Genomic DNA, 20,821 nt, shown 5'->3' on the forward strand with positions numbered 1-20,821 from the left:
ATGACAAGCCCTGAAACAGTTTTTCTTACACCCGGGGAAACTGACGCTCCTGCTCTAGCGCACACAGCTGCAGGGGGCCTCCCAGGGCCTAGAACCCGTTGTCCCACATCTCCTGGTAGGCTGCCAACCCACTCCCACAAAGATGTAGAGGAGCATCAGGATCCAGCAAGGAGAGGAAACTGATGACCCCCAGACAGCCCAAGCACCCCTGTCCCCAGCAGTCCAGGGAGCTCCAGACCCTGGACAAGGGGGCGGCAGGAGCCAAAGAGAGGCCAGTAGCTTTTATTAATACCAAACACTGCTTTCTGTTTGTGTGAAGCTTTCCCATTTTCAAAGCACGTTCACAACCAGGATCTTGTCTGAGCCCCTCAAACCAGCATGCCGGGGAGCCAGGGCAGGACCACAATGTCCATGTTACAGGAGCAGCCCAGAAGCTCAGGGAATGAGACTCACACATCTCTTGACCAGGCTGAGGCTAGGACCCAGCGCTAGTTTCAGAAGGTCCTGGAGCCCGTTGGGCTGGGACTTAGTCCCTGATGGGATCGGGGACCCGGTGCCACACTCTGGTGAGAGAAGCATCCCAGATCCCCGCTGCCTCTCCACGCAGACCCAGTTCATTTACCTCACATTTTCTCAGAGGTGGAGCGTGTGATAGAAGACTTGGCAGGAAAGTGCCTAACCTCCCTGGGTCTCGGTTTCTTCACCTGTGGAATGGGCTTAATAATAGCATTTATTATTAATTATTAGTAATAGAACCCAAAGGGTCATGGTGAAGAGTCCCTGAAGTGTTGTGTGTAATGCATTTTCCACTATATCTTGCACACAGGATACACTCATTACACTCATTAGATAGTAGCAATTTGTATTATGGGCCTAGACCCGGAGATGCAGCTGGGAGGGGACACATGGGCTCCGCCCCCACCCCTGAAGCCTTGTGTCCCCTGGGGGAGAGACAGCACATCATGTGAGGGTGCAGTGAGGCAAGGCCTGTGTAAGGGGAAGCCCGATGGAGGGGCAGCTAACTCAGCCACTGGGGGCTCTAAGCCTTGGTGCATGCCCAGGAGCAGATCAGGCAAAGAAGGAAGAATTGAGTTCTGGCCAGAAGAAACAGCAGATGCCAAGGCGGGTCTGCTCAGGGCACTGCAGCAGCTCAGTGCAGCTAGAGCAGGGGACGCGTGGAAGGATGGAGAGGCCGGCTCCTAAAAGGCCTGTGTGAGCCCTGCTGGGGAGTTTGGACTTCTGGGGGCAATGGGGATAGGGGCACAGCTGAGCTCAGAGAATGGGAGGGTAAAAGGAGAGAGAGGAAATGCGGTGGAGAGAGGTGACGGTTAGAAGAGAAGACAGGGGGTGGAGAGGGGCCAGGTTACCAGGGGCACCCAGCTCTGGGGTGCAGAAAGTCTGGGTGTGTTAGGGGAATGGGTCTTCTTTTCTAATTCAAATGGAGATACCATGTAGGTTAGCTCTGGTGCTGCAGGGAACCCCCATGAGCATTCTGGACCCAAGCCCTTGTTCCAGGAAGAAGTTACCCCCAGTCTTCCGATAGCATCCTCTAGACTCTGAGCTCTCTTGGGCTGGAGACCCTGTATGGGACAAGGAAGTCCCTGTATGGGACTTTCCACCAACAGTCAAGAGCCTGACTGCCTATAGTCTAATGTTTGAACCCACAAAAGTCCCTTCCCTTATCTGGGCCTCAGTTTCCTCAACTGTCAAATGGACCAGTTTTCTTCCTCCTCTCAGGTCCTGAGGTTTGCACCCATTTAGTCTGGGATACTCAGCAGGCCAGCAACAGGGGCTCCCTGCTGCCTGGATCCCTTAATTCCCCACCCCCAGGCGTCCTGTGACCTATGAAGGCAGGCGACACCACGTGAAGGGCAAGAACCTGGTTGCTGGACCAAGCACCCCCCACTTCCCCTGCAAACCTGCTGCTTTGCCCCAAACTGGCTCAGCTGGGGTCAGGCCCTCTAGGGCTGGCAAGAGGCCCGAGCTTAGTGCCTTCGCTCGTCAGGGGTTAGGTCCTTGTCCTCCCACATCTGACAGGCCCCCTTCTGCTCCAAGGGGCAGCCAGAGGTTGGGGATGTCTCTGGCTGCCTGCCTCCCTCCTTCCCGCTTCTTTCCCACAGCTGTGGCTGCGCTCCCTCCTCTGTCCTGGGCTTCTGCCAATGCCGAATTCATGTGACATCTCAGAGGGAGGGCTCCTGGGTGGGCAGAGAGATGGAAGGGGAGATGCTCTGAGCCCCCTACCCCTGTTCTCCCAGGATGCTCCTCTGCCCTCATTTGCAGGCTCTGAGCAAGCAGGACAGAGTCCCTGGGTGGAACTGATGGCAGCACCCCCGGCAGGAGCAAGGTGTGTGATGGGGCTGCAGGACTGGGCTGGCAGAGGACAGTCTAGCATAGCACAGAGGCCTCTGCTTGGCCTCAAGCAATCTCTGAGAGAGTCAGTGACCAATGGGTCCTAAGCAGGAGAGAGCTGGAGCAGGTGATCCTAGCAGACCTCATGAACGGTCAGAGTCTGAGCAGACGTGGCTTGAATCTCTGCTCTTCCACTTCCTAGCTGTGTGACCTTGGACAAGTAATTGGACTTTTCAGTGTTTCAGCTCCCTGGTGCAAAATAAAAGGAAATAGTGATACCTATTCTAAAGGGTTGCTATCATGCAATAGGTACAAATGCCTAGCACAAGATCTAACATTTAGTAGGTGCTCAATAAATGGTGCTATGATTCTTTTTATTCCCATGGACAAATGGCCACATAGTACTTTAGTGCACTGGGCTTTGTGACCTTGGCAAACTGCATCCCGTCTCTGGGCCATCTGTGAAATGAGGGGCTTGGAGGAGAAGAAACCCAAGGCCTCCTTCTGGTGTGAGCTATATGGTTTGTGGGCACTCTGGGTTGATGAGGGGAAGGCTGTGCTGACTATATCATTTATGAGCTTCAAATCCTGGGCCCCTGGAGACGTTTGGAGGTAGGAGGAGAGAGTGGAGGAGGGAGAGAAGGAGGAGAAGAAAAGTGTAGGAGAGAGGGGTTGAGGAAGAGGGAAAGGAAAGAGAGAGGAAGAAAGAGATGAGAAACAGGGAGAAGGAAAGAAAGATGGGAGAGTAGAAGGGAGGGCAGAGGAAGGAGGGGGGAGGGGGAGGAGAGAGGGAGGGAGGGAGGAGAAGAAGAGGAGGAGGAATGAGAAGGAAGTTTCAGCTGGGCTGCTCCCTTCTGTGCAGAGGAGGCCAGGAATGAGCTAGCTACCCAGATGCCTGAAGGACTTCTGTCTTGTGGGAGGTGGGGCATGGTGGGCTCTTCCTAGAGAGCTGATTTCCAGAGTCTGGCCCCTGGGGCTGCCCTTCTGGATTCCAGGGACAGACCACTAGACCTTGAGTCACTGCCTCCCCTGACCTAGAGGAAAACAGGTTGGGTGAGAGCCATTGGCCTATAGACGAGCCACTATTTCCCCTGCGAGCACGCCCAGGGTGTGCTCATGCGCCCGGGGCAGTACCCCTGCTCTTCTTTGGAGACGAGGGGCAGAGAGAGAGGCAAGAGATCAAATCAGGGTATAAGGCTTTTCTGGCTCTTTCCTGGAAGGACCAGAACCTTCCCACTAGGTAAAGGTGGCCACTCCCAGGGGATCGCTGAGGCTGGGTAATCTGGACAGAAGGGGCCAAAGCAGCCAGCCCCAGAGCAGGCTCTTTGGCCATGGCCATGTAGTTTGCCCCCTGCTTGGCATTCCTTCTCTCTCTCCTGAATTGTAAAAAGCATGGCCTTAAGGATCAGAGACCCATGGCCTTAAATTTCACTTTTGAGCTGTGAGCCCTTGAGAAAGTCACTTCCTTCTCTCAGGCTTAGTTGTCTATAGGAAGGGGTACTACTGGGAGCACTGAGCACCATTATGTGAGGCCAGGGCTCGGCATACCAGTGCTTAAAGGAGGAGGGGAGGCGGAGGTCAAGCTGTCCTGCCTTCCTCTTCCTTTCTTTACTCTGTTCTTCCTCTGGCACAGGGCAGCCATGCATGTGCTCAGGGTGGGTGCAAGTCCCCACAGACAGGCCTCCGGCCCGCTTCCCCACCCTACCCCACTTTCCAGCTGCCTCTTGGGGAGGCCCACACCCAGTGCATCCTCGGCTGCCTGCAAGTCAGCAAACCTTCCAAAAACACTTTGCAGCAGGTGAATGGAGCAAGCCGCATCTTCCTGGAGTCTCCCTCACCGTTTAGCGCGGGAACTGCTTGCTGTGTGTGTCCCGATGTGAGCATAGGAGGGACAGGGAGATGGTGGCCAGTGTGAATAGCCGGGCCCCGGGGGCAGGGGAGCCAATGCAGGCTAGATGAATGAACAGGTCTGGGACCCAGAAGTAGAAGGCCTGAGTCTCCGGCTGACTCACGGGAGCCTGGGAAACCCTGTCTCTGCTGGGCCACAGGCAGGGGTGGGAAGTCAGGGCCCGCAGGGTCTTTGTACCCATACAATCGCAGCCACTCTTCTGGATAAAGGGGCAAACAAAGGGGCCTTCGGAAGTGGCCACGCTGCTCAGCACCCGAGGAGGCCCCAGGAAGCCAGCTCTCACTTGCCGCCCACCCAGGCGTCCTCCCCCCACTCCACCGCCCCATCATGGGGGCCTGCTGGGTCCCAGTCACCCACAGCCTGGGCAGCTGTGCTGAGACTTAATGAAAGCTGAGGGAATCCCCCCCGCTACACACACACACACACACACACACACACACACACACACACACACGCTGGCCAAGGGGCCCAGAAAGTACGAGAAGAGTCCCCACCAGGAGCGAGGGGGGGAGCTAAAATGCTGCCTTCTTACTTTCCAGGACAGCAACAGGAACTGGTGACTGATGAGAATGGGCTTCAGAAAGGCCTTCAGCCTCTGATGAGAGATGGAACCCCTGAGAGGCTGCTGGTTTGCAAACCGGGGGCAGCTCCTCTTCTGAGACATCCCCCCGCTGGCCAATCACATCACAAGAGCCATGTCCTTAGCCAACTGAGTTATCAGATAGGAATCTCACCCTGGGGACCTGGGACTATGGGAAGCACTGGGGAAGTGTCCAGATACGGGAGTCAGCATGTCTGGGCTCTGCAGCTCTGGCTCTGTGATCTCAACGGGCTTTATAACCCACTGAACCACAGTTTTTCCATCTCTAAACAGTGATTGTACAGAAATTACGCTTGTAGGGTGGGGTGTGCATTATATGAGGTGATGGGTATCAGGCCCTGATGCATGGGATATGCTCTATAAATGGCAACTATATTTCTTAGGCCCTGTTTGAATGCGGAATGATCATTAATTCTAAATAAGTTGTATCCAAAAGTAGGGCTCAGACTAAGGCTTCCAGCGATCTTAGTAACAACCGTTGTATGTTGGGGCGAAAGTGGTGATCAATAAGGGCTCCTTCTATAGTATCCATCTGGCCTTTTTTTTTTTTTTTTTTAAAGTTTTTTTTTTTAAAGCTTTTTTTAAAAAATTTTTATTTATTTATATTTATTTTTGGCTGTGTTGGGTCTTCGTTTCTGTGCGAGGGCTCTCTCTAGTTGCAGCAAGCGGGGGCCACTCTTCATCGCGGTGCGCGGGCCTCTCACTGTCGTGGCCTCTCTTGTTGCGGAGCACAAGCTCCAGACGCGCAGGCTCAGTAATTGTGGCTCACGGGCCTAGTTGCTCTGCGGCATGTGGGATCCTCCCAGACCAGGGCTCGAACCCGTGTCCCCTGCATTGGCAGGCAGATTCTCAACCGCTGCGCCACCAGGGAAGCCCCATCTGGCCTTTTTTAAAGTAACTTTTTTATTTTGGAATAACTTTAGACTTACAGAAAAATTGCAGGTAGTACAGAGTTCCGTATACCCTTCATCCAGATTCCCCAAACATTAACGTCTTATACAACCATGGTACATTTGTCAAAACTAGGAAGTTAACATTTCTACAATACGATGATTTAAACTCCAGACTTATTTGGATTTCACCAGTTTTTCCACTAATGTCCTTTGTTCCAGGGTCCAGTCCACATTGCCTTTAGCCACCTACTTTTGTTTGTTGGTTGGTCGGTTGGTTGGTTGGTTTTGCCTCGCTGCGCAGCTTGTGGTATCTTAGTTCCCCGACCAGGGATCAAACCTGCACCCCCTGCATTGGAAGCGTGGAGACTTAACCAGTGGACCGCCAGGGAAGTCCCGCCACCTGTTTTTTAGTGGATGAAAGGACGGAAGCGTCATTCTTCATCAGCTTTGCTTACTCCCCGAAGGCAGAACTTCCAGTAAAGCTGTCTCCACCGTGGGCACGGGATCCACACAAGCTGTCCAGTTGATGCTTCAGCATCTCCCTGATCTGCAAGCAGGTTTCCTAAACTCAGGAGTGCAGGTAGAGCTGCTCTTCTCAAAGCTCTGGATTCATGAAGGATTTCGGTAGCTTCTTGCTAGCTTGGGAGTCTGTAGGGAGAATTTCAGAGCTGTGCCAGACCACACAGATGGGAACTGGGACCCCAGGAGCATCTGAGAGGCCCTGTGTCCCGGCTGCTTTGTGCCCACACACACCCTCAGCCCCAAGTCAGGCCATCTTATAGCTCAGAGGGTGGTTCTGAATCCAGAACTCTTTCTCCCCACACTTGAGCACTTGAATGAGAACCAGGAGTCCCAGCCCATCCCCCAAGCCCTCTTCCCTCAGAACTGGGTCTTGGTGCCTGACGGTGGGCACCCCTGGGTTCCAGCATACCCTGGGATCAGGGAGTCCACTGGGCCCCCAAGAGCAGGGGAGGAAAGACCCGTTGGCTCTGGTGAGGAAGGGACAATGCCTCTTTTTTCTGGTAGCTGGCAGAGCCTGCCAGGCCCTGAGCTTCTGAATGCCCATTGGAGCCAGACACTGGACTCTGTTTCCCAGGCAGCCCCGTGCCAGGCCTGCCATGACCCAGAGAGAAGGAGCCTTTCTTCCCTGCTGGCCAAAGCCAAGGCTCCCAAAAGAGCATCAGCGGCAAGGGGGGCTGACCTTTGTTCAGGAAGCTGAGGCTTCCCGCTACCCCCCGCTTGGGAACCTCAGAGTTGGAAAGGGAAGTGTGCCCCCCACCCTTTGTGAGTCGGGTCCGCTCCCTCCTGACTCTGAAGCTACAGGATTCCCAGCCTGCCTGGCTCACTGCCTCCGGCCCCCATCCACCCCCTACCTATTCATCAACTGCTCTGAAGACCTTTCACAAGGCTCATCCTGTTAGCCTTGAAAGGGGCTTGCATTGAAGCCTGCTTAGGGCTGTGTTTGGAAGGAAGGAGAGATTCCAACTGGAGTTACTGTGCCTACTTTGAAGGTAGTGGAACCCAGGCCCAGAGAGGTGACTGATGGGCCCAGAGGAGGGGCATGCATCGGGTCTCCAGACCCAGGATTGGAGTCCCATGTGGCTCTCGGGCCACTTGCCCTAAGGACTCATGCCCCTAGCTCTGTGAAAGGGGTGGACCGAGGTGACCTCAAGAGGGCTTGCCCACTGCCGGGGTTGTTTGCTGTCCACTCCTTACTGCCCAATTTGGGGGTCCGTGGATGAGCAAGTGCAGGGCTAGCTGGGACTTTGGAAGGACTGGGAGTCACTAGGAAGACCATCTCAGGCAAAACGTCAGAGACTTTTTGGTGTGGTTTTTGGGAAAGCCAGGCTATGGGGTGCCCTCTCCCACCAGTGCAGCTCTGGGGGAACCCTAAGCCAGAAAATTGGGGGCAGCAGCAGCCCTCCCTATGAGCCCATCCACTGTGGCACCCCACACACAGGCCAGAGAGGAGGAGCAGAGATGGAGACAGTCACCACGTGCCTACCACACACACCGTACACACACACAGAAACATGTGCACAGAGACAGCAAAACCCCACCACCAACAGAACCATGGAGACACAAAGACGAGAACCCACAAACAAGCACACAGCAGATAACAGTTGTTGGGTCCTCATCATAGGCACTGTGATGGGTGCCTGATCATCTCACTGTAGACAGGCACACAAATATACACACAAAGAGACATAAACAAAGAGAGACACACACACACACATTAGAAACCCAAAGACAAACACTTCACAGACTCAGACACAAAAGAGGGACAAACACACCTTGGACCCACGAAGATAAACACACCAAAGTTGTCCCAAGGGATCCAGCCTGGGGACAGGCAAGTACCTTGTCTTTAGAGAACTTGAAAACCGTAGTAAAACACACCTTCAGTCTGCTTTTTCCCCCCCTTGCACTGGCAATTCTTTAACCACATCAGTGATAAGATATTCCTCCCCCCCTCCCCAAATTATTTTGTTAATTCTAACCTGTTGGGTTTTTTTCAGATGATTTTTATTGTGGTAAAATATACATAACATAAAATTAATCATTTCTTCTATTTTTTATTGTGACTATTTTAACCATTCTCAAGCGTACAGTTCCATGGCGTTAAGTGCATTCACAATGTTGTATAACCATCACCACTATTTCCAGAACTTTTTCATCATCCCAATCAGAAACCTTGCACCCATTAAACAATAACTTCCAATCCCCCTTCCCCAGCCCCTGGTAACCTCTTTCCACTTTCCGTTTCTATGAATTACCTATTCTAGGTTTCTCATATAAGTGGAATCATATAACATGTGTCCTTTTGTGTCTTAACCTGTTGGCTTTAATAATAAATATGTAGGCTTCAAGTCAGCACATTTTTTATTACTTATCCTTTAATTAACCCTGTGTTCTACATGGAAGTTAATCCCAATAACTCCCAGCTCCATGCAGTTGGCCCCTTATCCAGTTCTGGTGTTTGGCATCAACTGAGTGTTCTCAGGTGCAGTTTGTGTCACCTAGCCCTAGCTCTGTGATGGTGAAATTGTAGAAACAGGACTTGAATTGCTTAGTTTTATTTGTATTCAACATTTAAAACAGTGAATTAGAGCGTGAGTTGTGAGGCCATAATAGTTTTGTTAGGAAAGTGTACATTTTAGATTATACAGGAAATATTTTACTGAATTTGAACAGTTTGTTTAGAATTCAAGTTACTTCTTTTTAACTTGTTAGGCTTTTATTCTGATTTAATTCTAATGTATTCATTACTGAGATAGACCAATATGTAGATCTATATTCCCCCCTTTTAAAAATAATGTAATTTAAAAGTATGTATCCATTTTTCCCCTTTTTGTACTATAATGATTATTGTATTTTTAATTTTATTTGTTTTTGAAATGGCATGTTTATATACAAAATTCAGTAAAAGAAAATTTTGGCTGCCTGCCATTTATTTATTGTTATTCATTTCATGATTGTTACTGCTAAAATTTGGTCTTATAGAAGAGGAGTGGTGTTAAGTATCGGCTCAGGGTACATGCTAGCTATGCCCTGAAACGCACAAGTGCATCACACACACACACACATACACACACACCTCCCTCCCTCCCTCCTTCTCTCTCTCTCTCTCTCTCTCCTAAGTGCCCAAAGCCAATGATCATGGGGTAGGCAAATCTCCTTAGCCGACGGCAGTCCCGGTGATGGAAAGGCGGGTCACCCGCCCACTGGGCGCTGCCTAGCTTGGGCGCCGTTGGGCAAGGTGGGGTCTAGGGTGGATGGGCGGGAGACCGTCTCCGACTCGGACCCCTGGGGACATCTGGAGCCAGGGAAACCCCCGCCCCTAGCCCCAGTGGCCCCTTCCTGCTGCACTTCCGAGGCCTACCACGAGGTGCCGCTGTAGCAAAGCGATCCCCGCCTGTCAGCCCGTTCCGAACCCACTGGGCGACGTTTGCGGAGGGAGCTCCCTCTTTGTGCCAGGCACCGGGCCCGGATCTGGGGATTCCAGATGAGTAAGGTACAGGCTCTTGTCCCGGAACATCGCACAGCCTTGCCGGGGAGACTCACAAGGAAGCAGAGAGTGACAGTGGCCCGTGGCGGGCGCTGAATGCGCACATAGGCAGGAGGGACACTGCCAGAGCATCGTGCAGAGCCAGGGAAGCTGAGCCCTGAAGAACAGCAGGAGGAGCCAGGAGCAGGGTAAGGGTGCTCCGAGCGGAGGCAGAGGTGTGCACAGGCCTGGAGGTGAGCAAGGATGTTGGGGAGCGGTCAGAAGAGGGGCTGGTTGCGGAGTGCCTTTAGTCCCAGCCTAAAGAGTTTGGGCTCTGCGATGCGGGACACTAGGAAGCCACACAAAGGTCCAGTTGGAGGTGCACTTAGAAAAGTATCCTGCTGTCATTTGTGTTAGAAAAAAAAAAAAGAAGAAGAGGCTGCAAAAATAAAGAATATGTATACATACACTCCTGAGTATTCACAGAATTTATCCAGAAGATATACAACAGTGATAGACATTAGTTTCCTCTGGGGGTAGGACTGGTGGCTGGGCACAGGGGTGGGAGGGAAAACTTCACTGTGTATATTTTGTTCGTATTGAATTTTGAGCCATGTGAATGAATCACCTTTCTGAAAAATAAACTAAACAAAAATTATTAAATTGAAAATTGTATTTGTAATTTAAAAAAGAGAAAGAGGGACTTCCCTGGTGGCCCAGTGGTTAAGACTTGCGCTGGCAATGCAGGGGGCCCGGGTTTGACCCCTGGTCAGGGAACTAGATCCCACATACTGCAACTAAAAGAGCCCGCATGCCACAACTAAGACCCAGTGCAGCCAAATAAATAAATATTTTTCAAAAAGAAAAGAAATTAAGATCACTTTGGCTGTGTTGAGTAGGGCGAGTTGGAGAGACAGAAACTGGAAGCAGGGAGAACTGCAGAAGACTGAGGAGGTCCTGAGGAGAGATGGAGGGGGCCTGGGCCAGCCTGGGGGGCTGGGGGGCTGGGGGGCTGGGGGTTGGGAGCAAGCACAGGGCTAGAGGTCTCCAGCCTGGCAACAGGCACAGGGTTCAGCTTATCAGCTTTTCTGTGGCTACAAAAATATAAGGGGCATGAAAACAAAAGTGTTGCTTTTTAAAAGAAAACTGCAACATCCAAATGAACAAATGTTTAACTAGATATTTACAGAAGGGAACTGGTGCCTATAAGCCAATTGCCACGTACCTCATAGAGTAAATTATATTCAGTGTGCGTTCGTGTTAATAGGTTTGATAGGTGGGGGGAAGGGATGCCCAATGGGAGCCCTGTGGGACCTGCCTCCATTCTGTACCTCCAGGGCTGAAGCCAGGCACCAGGGAAGTCACATCTTGGGCCAGGAGCAAATTTCTAGGGCTATGGATACTCCTAGACATCCTCACACAAAGGCCCCCTCCTGCCCAAGATGAGAAGTCAGAGCAGGGGCAGGATGAGGCAGCTCCCACAGTGAGGCTCTTTCAAGGGAGGGGTACCTGGAGAAACAGTGGTGGAATACCTGCAGTGAACGGAAACCTTGAGACCATGGTGGTCAACCCCCTTCTTGGACAGAAGAGGAAGCTGAGCCCAGAGAGGGGCAGGGGCTGCTCCAAGGCCACACAGCCAGTTAGCTGCAGCACTGAAACTCACCCCACCTCCTCTGCCTCCCAGCCCTCGGTGGCCTCCACTTGGCTCCACTGTTGCCCTGCACGCCCACTCCCAAAGCCAGGAGATGACCTTCAGGGACCCCTCAGCCTTCCCCAGACAGAACTGTCAGTCATTCATCGCTCCAGAAGTATTATTGGTAGGATTCAGGAAGAACTCCGCGTCCCAGGCCCTGAAAATGGCTGCACCTCCTGGGGAGACGAGTGGAGGGGAGGTTTGGTCTAGGCCTCTGGACATTTGCCTGTGTCACAGGCTGGTGAGCTGGCCTTTCTGTAGCACGGTTTCCTCATCCCAGCAGGCCTCCTTCCTGTCAGCTCATGAAAACCACCAGTTCAGCCAGCCTCACAGTCCTGATGTACACAAGGAAATGGATTTCCAGATTTGATTACATAAAAGTTAAATACTTACATGAAGCAAAAAATACCTCATATGAAGTTAAAAGTAAAGTGACAATTGGAAAACATGTCAACAATGTAAATAAAAAGAGGAATAGTATCTATAACATATAAAGATTACCTACAAATTAGTTTTTAAAAAGCCGAGTAACCCACAGGAGGCAAGGTTCATTGAGATAGTAGCAGGAAAGGGATTCTGTATGGTAGGAAGAGTTGGACAAATCTGAGTGTCCTGGAAAAAGTCAGGGAGAGAGGACTCATTCTGTCTCAGTGGGCACAGGACCAGCCTACCCTGTCTTTCTGCCTCCTGTTTTTGTTTTGTTTTGTTTTATTCTGTTCTGTTTGTTTGGCCTCATTGTGCGGCATGTGGGATCTTAGTTCCCCAACCAGGGATCAAACCCGGGCCCCTGGCAGTGAGAGCAACAAGTCCTAACCATTGGACCACCAGGGAATTGCCCCAACAAAGCATTCCTGATTGGACCAACCAGAGGTTTTCCAGAAGGGCAGCAGTATCCCTAGGGACATTTACATTTCTGTGAGACATTTTTGGTTGTCATGATGATGGGGGCACTGTGAATATTTGGTGAGCAGGGGTGGGGGCTAGAATCCCTGAAAGTTCCACAGAACAAAGCTTTGGCCTGAATCCCACATGACTTTCAAATGTCCCATGGGACAGAGACATAGGTGAAAAATCTGAACCTAGGATCTAATCTCACTTTACATGCTAACAGAAAGTTTTTTTGGCACAGCTTTAATATATATATCGGACATACACCATAGCACAACCACCACTGTGTACATTGAGGAAGCTTATGTTCTGTGTTGTTTAGAATCTTCCAAGAGTTACCATTTCAACACAGTCACATAGCAGTGGCATTTTAGTCACCAAAACAACCATCTGTATCTGTCTGCATCCATCACTGCCATACTCATGGAGGTCTTCTATGCAGGTGAAGGCACCTGATTGCTTCATCATGTCCTCTAGAATACTCTAGAATCAAGAATACCTGATAAATACTGAGGATATATCTTGAAATACGTATTATTTCATTATACATTTCCTTTTGTTTTTCCTTTATAGTTAGGGCATTGCATTGATATTTTTGCAATTATATATGTTAGTGGGTTCTATTTTCTACAGATTTCATTAGGATAGTAATATTTGTTATGGAAAGGGGGCACTAGACCTGATGGGATTGGGAACAGCTGGTCTGAGCCAGTCAGTGTCATCTGCCCTGGTGAGGAGTACAGGTCCATGGATTGGGTAGAGTGTTTTCCCTCATCTTCTCACTTGCAAGAAAGCAATCCCATGTCCCTGATGACTACCAGCAGCCACCTTGTAATGATGAAGAGGGAGTGTTCCTGAGGATAAAGCCAACATGAAGGATGGAGATGGAGGACCTGAATCCTTGGGGAGCTCACTGAGCCCTGATGCTACAATGTCCAAGGACATCCTTCTTCTGGACCTTCAGCTCTGTGAGATGTGTCCCTATTGGGAAGGCAGCTTCTGGGTACAATGGCATGAGGGGTTTGGGTTAAAGTAGCACTACAGCCTAAGTTTCCCCTTCAGAAAGAGAGAATCCTAGTGAGCAAGGATACACCCTCCTCTTACTATTGATCCCAACATGGCTGTTGATATTTCTGACCCTTAAAGGCCCCCAGGAGCCATATCTCAGAAGGGACAGCAGCTGCTGCAAACTTCTGCCATAAGTTTCTCTCCACCTGAGAAATGTTTGTGGGGTTCAAAGTGGGTCTAGCAGAAAGGCCATGAGTCTAGGTATTTAAAAGAACTTGAGGTTGAGTATCACTGGGTAAGCCAAAAGTAGACTCACAGGCCCAAGCCACAGAAAAGCCAGCACGGCAGAATCACAGCCTGTTATGCACATCTGGAAGGGACTTGGGAATTACCCCATCCAGTTCCCTTCTGTATCAGTCAGAATAGGCATTGTTATGCTACAGTAACAAACAACCCCCCAAATCTTAGTAGCTTGAAGCCACATCACTTATTTCTCACTCATGTTTAAATACCTATTGCAGGTGCTCATTATAGTCACTCAGGTATGCAGGCTGAAGGGAGCTCCATATCAGCCAGTACTGCCACAATTGCCAAGGGAGAGAAATGAGAACATGGCAGACCCCAAACTAACCATCCCTTAAAGCTGCTCCTGAAAAATCTCTTCCATTCATGTTTCACTGGCCAGAACAAGTCACATGGCCATGCCTGTGTTCACCAGGGTTGGGACGTATAATCCTCCTGCAGGGAGGGTCAGTGAAGGGAGGGACACTGAATATGGGGGAACAGTACTACTGTCTCCCACACCTGGTTTGCAGTCTATGTGGCCATCCTGATTCCACCTGGGCTCCCAGAGGAACCTTTCCATGAGAGCAGATCTGACTTTTCCCATTCCCATATGAGGGCTTTCAGGGGGACCCCATCCCTGACCAGACAAAGTTTAAACCTTCAGCCTGGCCATCAGAGCCATGACCTCTGCCCACTTGGCCAGCTCCTCTCATTTTATCCTCTACTTATTCATTTGTCCATAAACATTCACCAAGTACTGACCACTATGCCAAATGCTGGGTATGAAAGTGTATCCAAGACCCCTCTATGAGTCCCTTAAGGGGCAGGACTACCTCTTGTTCATACCTAATGACACCCAGCTCCAGCAGCCAGCCGAGTGCTTCATAGCTCGGGACCTCTGCCTAAAGCCCTGACATCCTCCCTCCTCTCACTTGCAGCCTGGTTCCTCCCTGACTTCTGCAAGCTGTGCTGTGCCATTCCTGGACACTCCACCGTCACAGCAGCTGTGCAGTGTATTGTTATTACACGGGCTTGTTCACTTGTCTATCTCCCCCAGCCGACTGTGGGCTCCTCAAGGACTAGCATGGGTAGCCCATTGTGAAAAATGGCAACAATTTAAATGTTCAACCATAAGGAACTGTTAAATGTGTCATGGCCATTTATGTTCTGGAATATTACAAAACCATTAAAAATAATGGGGTAATACTCTGAATTAGTAAGTCTCCTTTAGAACTCCAACCTCAGAGATAGCGGGGCAGCCTTATCTGTGGCAATAACCTGAGTGTCCACCAAGAGGGTACTGGTGAGATGCACCGGAGTCCAGAATTGTATCGAATGCAGCTGTTAAAAAAGAATGAGACAGTTCTATACATGCTGCTATGGGACTATCTCCAAGACACACTTGAAAGGGAAAAAAGTGAGGTGCAAAACAGAGTGAATAGTGTGCTAACATTGTTAAACAAAACAGATACATGGAAAAAATGTACATAGAATGTCTCTGGACAGATACAAAAGAAACTGGTATCAGTGGTTGCCTCTGGAGTGGGGAACCAGGTAGGAAACTTACCTTTTCTGTCTACCCTTTGTACAGATGGCATATTTTACAATGTGCTTTAAAAAAAAAAAAAGTCAGGAAGAAAATGTAACATCCTGGTAAAGCATTCAAGATATCTTGTTATCTTGAAGTGATAAATTTAGATTTCAAAATCGTAGGTACAATATGACCACTATTTTTCTAGAGAAAAATGTACACTGCATCTCAGTGTACAGAAGTGTTGCATTGTGTGCTATTTTAATAAATTTATTTATTTATTTATTTATGGCTGTGTTGGTCTTCGCTGCTGTGTGCAGGCTTTCTCTAGTTGCAGTGAGCGGGGGCTACTCTTCATTGTGGTGTGTGGGCTTCTCACTGCAGTGGCTTCCCTTGTTGCGGAGCATGGGCTCTAGTCACGCGGCCGTCAGTAGTTGTGGCACGTGGACTCAGTAGTTGTGGCTCGCGGGCTCTAGAGCGCAGGCTCAGCAGTTGTGGCACATGGGCTCAGTTGTTCCGCGGCATGTGGGATTTTCCCGGGCCAGGGATCGAACCCGTGTCGCCTCCATTGGCAGGCGGATTCTTAACCACTGCGCCACCAGGGAAGTCCCTGCTATTTTAACTTAGTTTTGACATTCTCCTGATGAAAATTCAAACAGTAGAAAAGGGTATGAACATAAAAATATACATTCTCCTATTGCTTCCCTCAGTTCAGCTCCCTGTAGCCTCTGCTCAGCTTATCTTACCAAAAACATTAATAGTCATTAAGTCGGAGTGGAGGACTGCAGGGATATTTTCTTTTCTGTACTTTTCTGAAATTTCTAATTTTTCTCAATAAGCATATATATTACTATGGAAATAAGAAAAAAATACATACTTTTAAAAAGTGCTTGGAATGAAGAGAAGCCTTTCTTCCTCCCTTCCTTCCTTCCTTCCTTTCCTCCCTCAACTCTGAAGAAACAGGCTTGATGCTCCTCCACCACCATTTCCATCTACACCATCCCCTCACCAACAACTTTTCTAAGTTCCAGGAAAGGCTTCCGGTTCCATTTTAAATAAAATCCTCCTTCCTCACCTTCTGCTCTGCCCTCATTGCCTCTACCCTCCCCTCCCTCCTTAAACCTCTGCCACCCAGACCTCCTTTCAGGTGCAGAGCAGCACCAGGGAGAGAAACCTGTTGATTTTCTCGAGGGACTGATCCCAAGAATTCTGTCTTGTTCTTCCTCAGAGACTCTGGAAATGGATCCAAAACACAGGAAGGGAGAAAGGGAAGCAGCCTGAAGAACACCTCTTTCATGGCATCTCCAGTTAAAAACAACAGGCCTTGTTAAAACCTCACCTTAATGAGGCTCCTTCTCGGCCTAATTGTCGCCATGGCAATGACCCCTAGCAGCCATCCTTAATTAACTCGGAGTCAGAGTCACCAAATGAACTCCTCCAGTAAATTGCCCACCAGCTCAGGCAGTCACGCGGCTCCTCCTCTGTCCTTTGGCCTCCGGCACAGGTGATGGGGCAGAAAATTCTCAGCCCCAGCCTTCCTGTCTATCTCCTGATTCTCCCTGGCAGGTCAGGAGAGGGGTTCAGACCCGTGATAATACTAATAATAATAGAAATAATAATAGCTACTATGCGAAACGCTTTATTTGCATTATCTCTTTTAATCTTCACAGTAATCCTATGAGGGTTGCACTACTGCTACCCACCTTTTTCAGATGAGGAAACTGAGGCACAGAGAGACTAAGCCAGTAAGTGGCAGAGCTGGTATTTAAACATAAGCTCCAGAGCCACCCTTGTAATCCCTCCACTGGAGGTGAAGTTCACAGGGTCACCTGCTTCTCTTGAGCACAATAAATACCTGGAGTTTCCTGTCTACTACTTTCCAGCTGTGTGACCTTGGGCCACTTGGTTCACATCTCTGAGCCTGGTTCCTCATCTAGAGCAGGAAGGGTGATTAAAGTGGGTCAGGGGTTGGGGCCTGAACAGCCTCATCAGCTCTATTCAATAATGACTCCTGACTCCATCAGAACCTTCCTGTTGTCTTCACCCTGGTGTGGTTTCAGAAGCAAGATGGCATGAAGGTTAAGAGATAATAAATGTGATCATCCATGCAAAGCCCTGAGCACAGTGCCTGCCCATAGTAAGTGTTCAGTGAATATTAGCTGTTATTATTTTCACTAAGTGGATTAAATTGTCTCAGCTGTCCAAATGTGGAGATGGCCCTGAGAAAGACCTCCTCCAGAATGGGGCCAACAGTTGGGAACATGGGGAAAAGGAAGCAGTGGAGATGGCCCAGTTGCCACCAGTTTTAGGATAGGTGAGCAAAAGGCTCAGGCAGCTGTGGGAGAATACACTGGAAGAGCAGAGTATAGCCGTGGACCAAAGATGGTAGCCAACATCTCGCCCTGGCCTTGCCCATTGAACATGCTTCCATCAGCCTAACCAGATCAGATCAGGAGGTCCAGGCGACAGCCATCAAGGCACATTCCAGCCAGAAGGAATAGGCACTTTCCCTCCCACAAGGGACACTCCCTGGAAGGTGCACAAGATACTTCTGCTTACATCCAGTTGGCCAGAACTTAGTCACAGGTCCATACCTAACTCCAAGAGAGGCTGGAAATGCAGTCTACCTTTTGGGCATGCACGGGGAAAGGGAGACAATCCAGGCTTTGCCACAAACCTTCAAGTTCTTCTCCACACCACCCCTGAGTAATATTTCTAAACTGAAACTTCTGACCATGTCTAAATCCTTCAATGTCTCCCCACTGTCTTCAGCATGAGCTCCAAATGTATGAGCATGGATTATAAAGCCCTGAAGGATCTGTCCCCATTGCTTGCCGCTTACCCTTCATTCTAGCCACTCTGGGCCACTGGCCTTCTCTAAATCAGCCATGCTTGCATGACTCTATGCCTTTGCCCATACTTGGAATGTCATTTTTCTCTCTTCTCTATTTAGTTAGATTATTATCTCCTCCCTAGAGTCTTCCCAGGGTCAGAGAGAAAGAGGTGACCAGGACAGACAGGAAAGGGTATGCATTCAGACTTGGGCTGGGGAAGGAGGAGGCATTCTGCTGTCCAGGGCTAAAGAGAGGCCTGAGCTGGAGATGCAGCAGCCTTACATGTGTCAGCAGGAGGCAAGCTGGGGCTACCCTTGAGTCTTTGAGATGGGAAAAGATGATGGGTTCCAATTTGTTCCTCAACCCCCATTTGACAGATGAGAAAACTGAGACCTGGAGACAGGCAGTAACTTGCCCAAGGTCACACAGGGGCAGAGTAGGGACACTTGGTCCCCCATTGGTGCTCACACCACACTTGCATTACTAGGTTGAGCCTGTATATGGATATTTTATGGGACAAGGGGCAGTCCTGGAGGCATCATGCCAGGAGGTGTGGTTCATGAAGGGACAGGATGGGCAGGGGGTACCCAGAGGCCTAGTCTCTCAGCAGCAACCTTTGCAGCCCCAGGAAAACACACACACACCCGTGGGGCCTGGGAGCTGCACTTGGCCTGGCTCTGCAGTTCTCCCATGACTTCAGGAGGGGACGCAGAGCAGCTAAAGAGAGGTGACAGAGGTTGAGGAGCATCCAAGGGAACCCACTTGAATTCATCTGCTTCACTTCTGCAGCCTCGGCACCTGAGAGCACAAGGTTGGTCCTTGTCTCCACCCTTGGTAATTGAGACTGGGCGCTTCATGCTCCCCCACTAGACAGTGAACTCACAGCCATTGTTCCACAGGTGGGCACTGAGTGAGAGAGGCCACCTCTGCTTCTCAGGGCTGCTCATCAAGGCTGCTTGGGGATCACTGTGATCCTAAGGTCTGGGGACTCTCACTGAGCCCAGGGTCCCTGAGAGAAAAATCTGGTACCATCTGCCTAAATGACAGGCCAAGTAGAGTCAGACAATATTTGGGGGCATTGAATCTTTCCCAACTTGAAAAATAAGGTAAAAAGAGATATCTACTGCACTCCTGAAGGGAGGCTGAGCAAGGGAGGTGGCTCTGGAGAGCCTCAAGCCTGGGCATGGGGCCTGCCAAAGGGTATGTGGTCCAAGGCCACTCAGACCCAGATTCACTGGTCGGTGGGAAGCAAGAATGTGTCCTCATGCTCCAGTGCCCATCACAATCTGGTCCCTATGAGGTTAAGGGGCTGCAAAACTCTGATCTCACAAGGGTGAATGTCAAACCGTTTCATCAGCTGGGATCTTGAGTTCAAATGAAAAAGAAGAGGAAAATGAAAACTCCGCTAAACATGTGTGCCCTGAATGTCTTATTAAGGCTCAGATAGGTTCTGAGCTGATTTTAGAAGCAGGTGAAAGGTTAAGGGCATGGTCTGCCAATGGGGCACTTACCTGGCTGAAAATGTTTAGCCCAGGGCTTTACCACCTCATGGGGTTCCTTCCCTTTGGCCTCCCTGCCAGCTCCCAGTCCATTTTCCTCTTTCTTAGCCTGCCTGGGTATGTCAATGCCAGCTACCATTTCCTCTTGCTCTCTCCTGGTCTTCCCTCTAATCAACCCAACCCAGACTCCCATTTCTCAAAGAGGACCTCTTTGAGGATATATCCAAGGGTCAGTTCTCAGTCCTCATCTTACTTGGCCTGTCAGTATATTGGACACTTTTGATCTCTCCTTCCTTCTTAAGACATTTTCCCCCTGCCCTCAAGGATACCACTTTCTTTGTTCTCCTCCTACTCAAAGACTCTCTCTCTCGGCCTCCTTTACTGATTCTCAGCTTCTTCCCCTCAAAATCAAAGTACCCCAGTGTTCAGCCCTTAGAACATTTTTTTTTTCTTTCTACACTTACTCCCTAGTAATCTCACTTGCCTCATGGTTTTAAATAAGACCTATAATGTAACAACTCCCAGGTTTAAAACTCCAACCTGGACCTCTCCCCTGAATGCCAGGCCTATAAGTCCAGTTGCCTATGGGACCTCCCCCCCACCCCAGCTTTCTGATAGGCCTCTCAAACTTAACATGTCCAGAGCCAAGCTATCCTTTTTTCTGACCGCGCCACTTGTGGGTTGTGGGATCTTAGTTCCCTGACCAGGGATCGAACCCAGGCCCTCGGCAGTGAAAGTGCAGAGTCCTAACCACTGGACCACCAGGGAATTCCCAAGCTGATATCCTCAATCCCAAAATTCTGCTCTTAGTTCTATCTTGTCAGTTCAGGAAATAGAAACTTCATCCTTCCAGAAGCTCAAATCAAACCCCTGTAATCATCCTTGATTCCACTATTTCTTTCACACCCTACCTCCAACCCCTCAGCAAATCATAGCAGTTTTGCCTTCAAAATATATGAGAAATAAGCCAGTTCTCACCCATCACTACTATCCTGATAGGTGTTTAAGGTGGGAGAAGTAGGCAGGGGCTAGACCATTGAAGGGGAGAGAGGGTGTCTTGGCTGTGGCGAGAACATTTAAGTTTTACTCTGAATTATATGGGAGACCATTGGAAAACTTTAAATATGATAAGATTTCTCTCTTGAAAAAACTACCCTGGGTGCTGAGCGGGGAATGAATTGAGGGGGCAAGGCTGGAAGTAGTGAGGCCTGTTAGGTAGCTATTGAGGTTTGGAGGCAGGATGATGATGATGTGCATTACTTTCCTTCCGTGTAGAATCTCCCACCTCAGTTCCTTCGGAGGAGCCCATCTCAGAGGCTGGAAGGCGGGCCCGGGGTGTGGCT

General features: G+C 49.8%; 1 non-coding gene across 1 annotated transcript; it reads right to left on the reverse strand.

Annotated features, from left to right (window-relative positions):
- Positions 1 to 20,173: 20,173 nt before the first annotated feature.
- On the reverse strand, positions 20,174 to 20,246 carry TRNAE-UUC (transfer RNA glutamic acid (anticodon UUC)). The gene has a single exon. It is a non-coding gene; the product is annotated as a tRNA-Glu (tRNA).
- Positions 20,247 to 20,821: the final 575 nt, after the last annotated feature.

Source organism: Balaenoptera acutorostrata, chromosome 3 (assembly GCF_949987535.1).
Source record: "Balaenoptera acutorostrata chromosome 3, mBalAcu1.1, whole genome shotgun sequence".
Classification (NCBI taxonomy): domain Eukaryota; kingdom Metazoa; phylum Chordata; class Mammalia; order Artiodactyla; family Balaenopteridae; genus Balaenoptera; species Balaenoptera acutorostrata.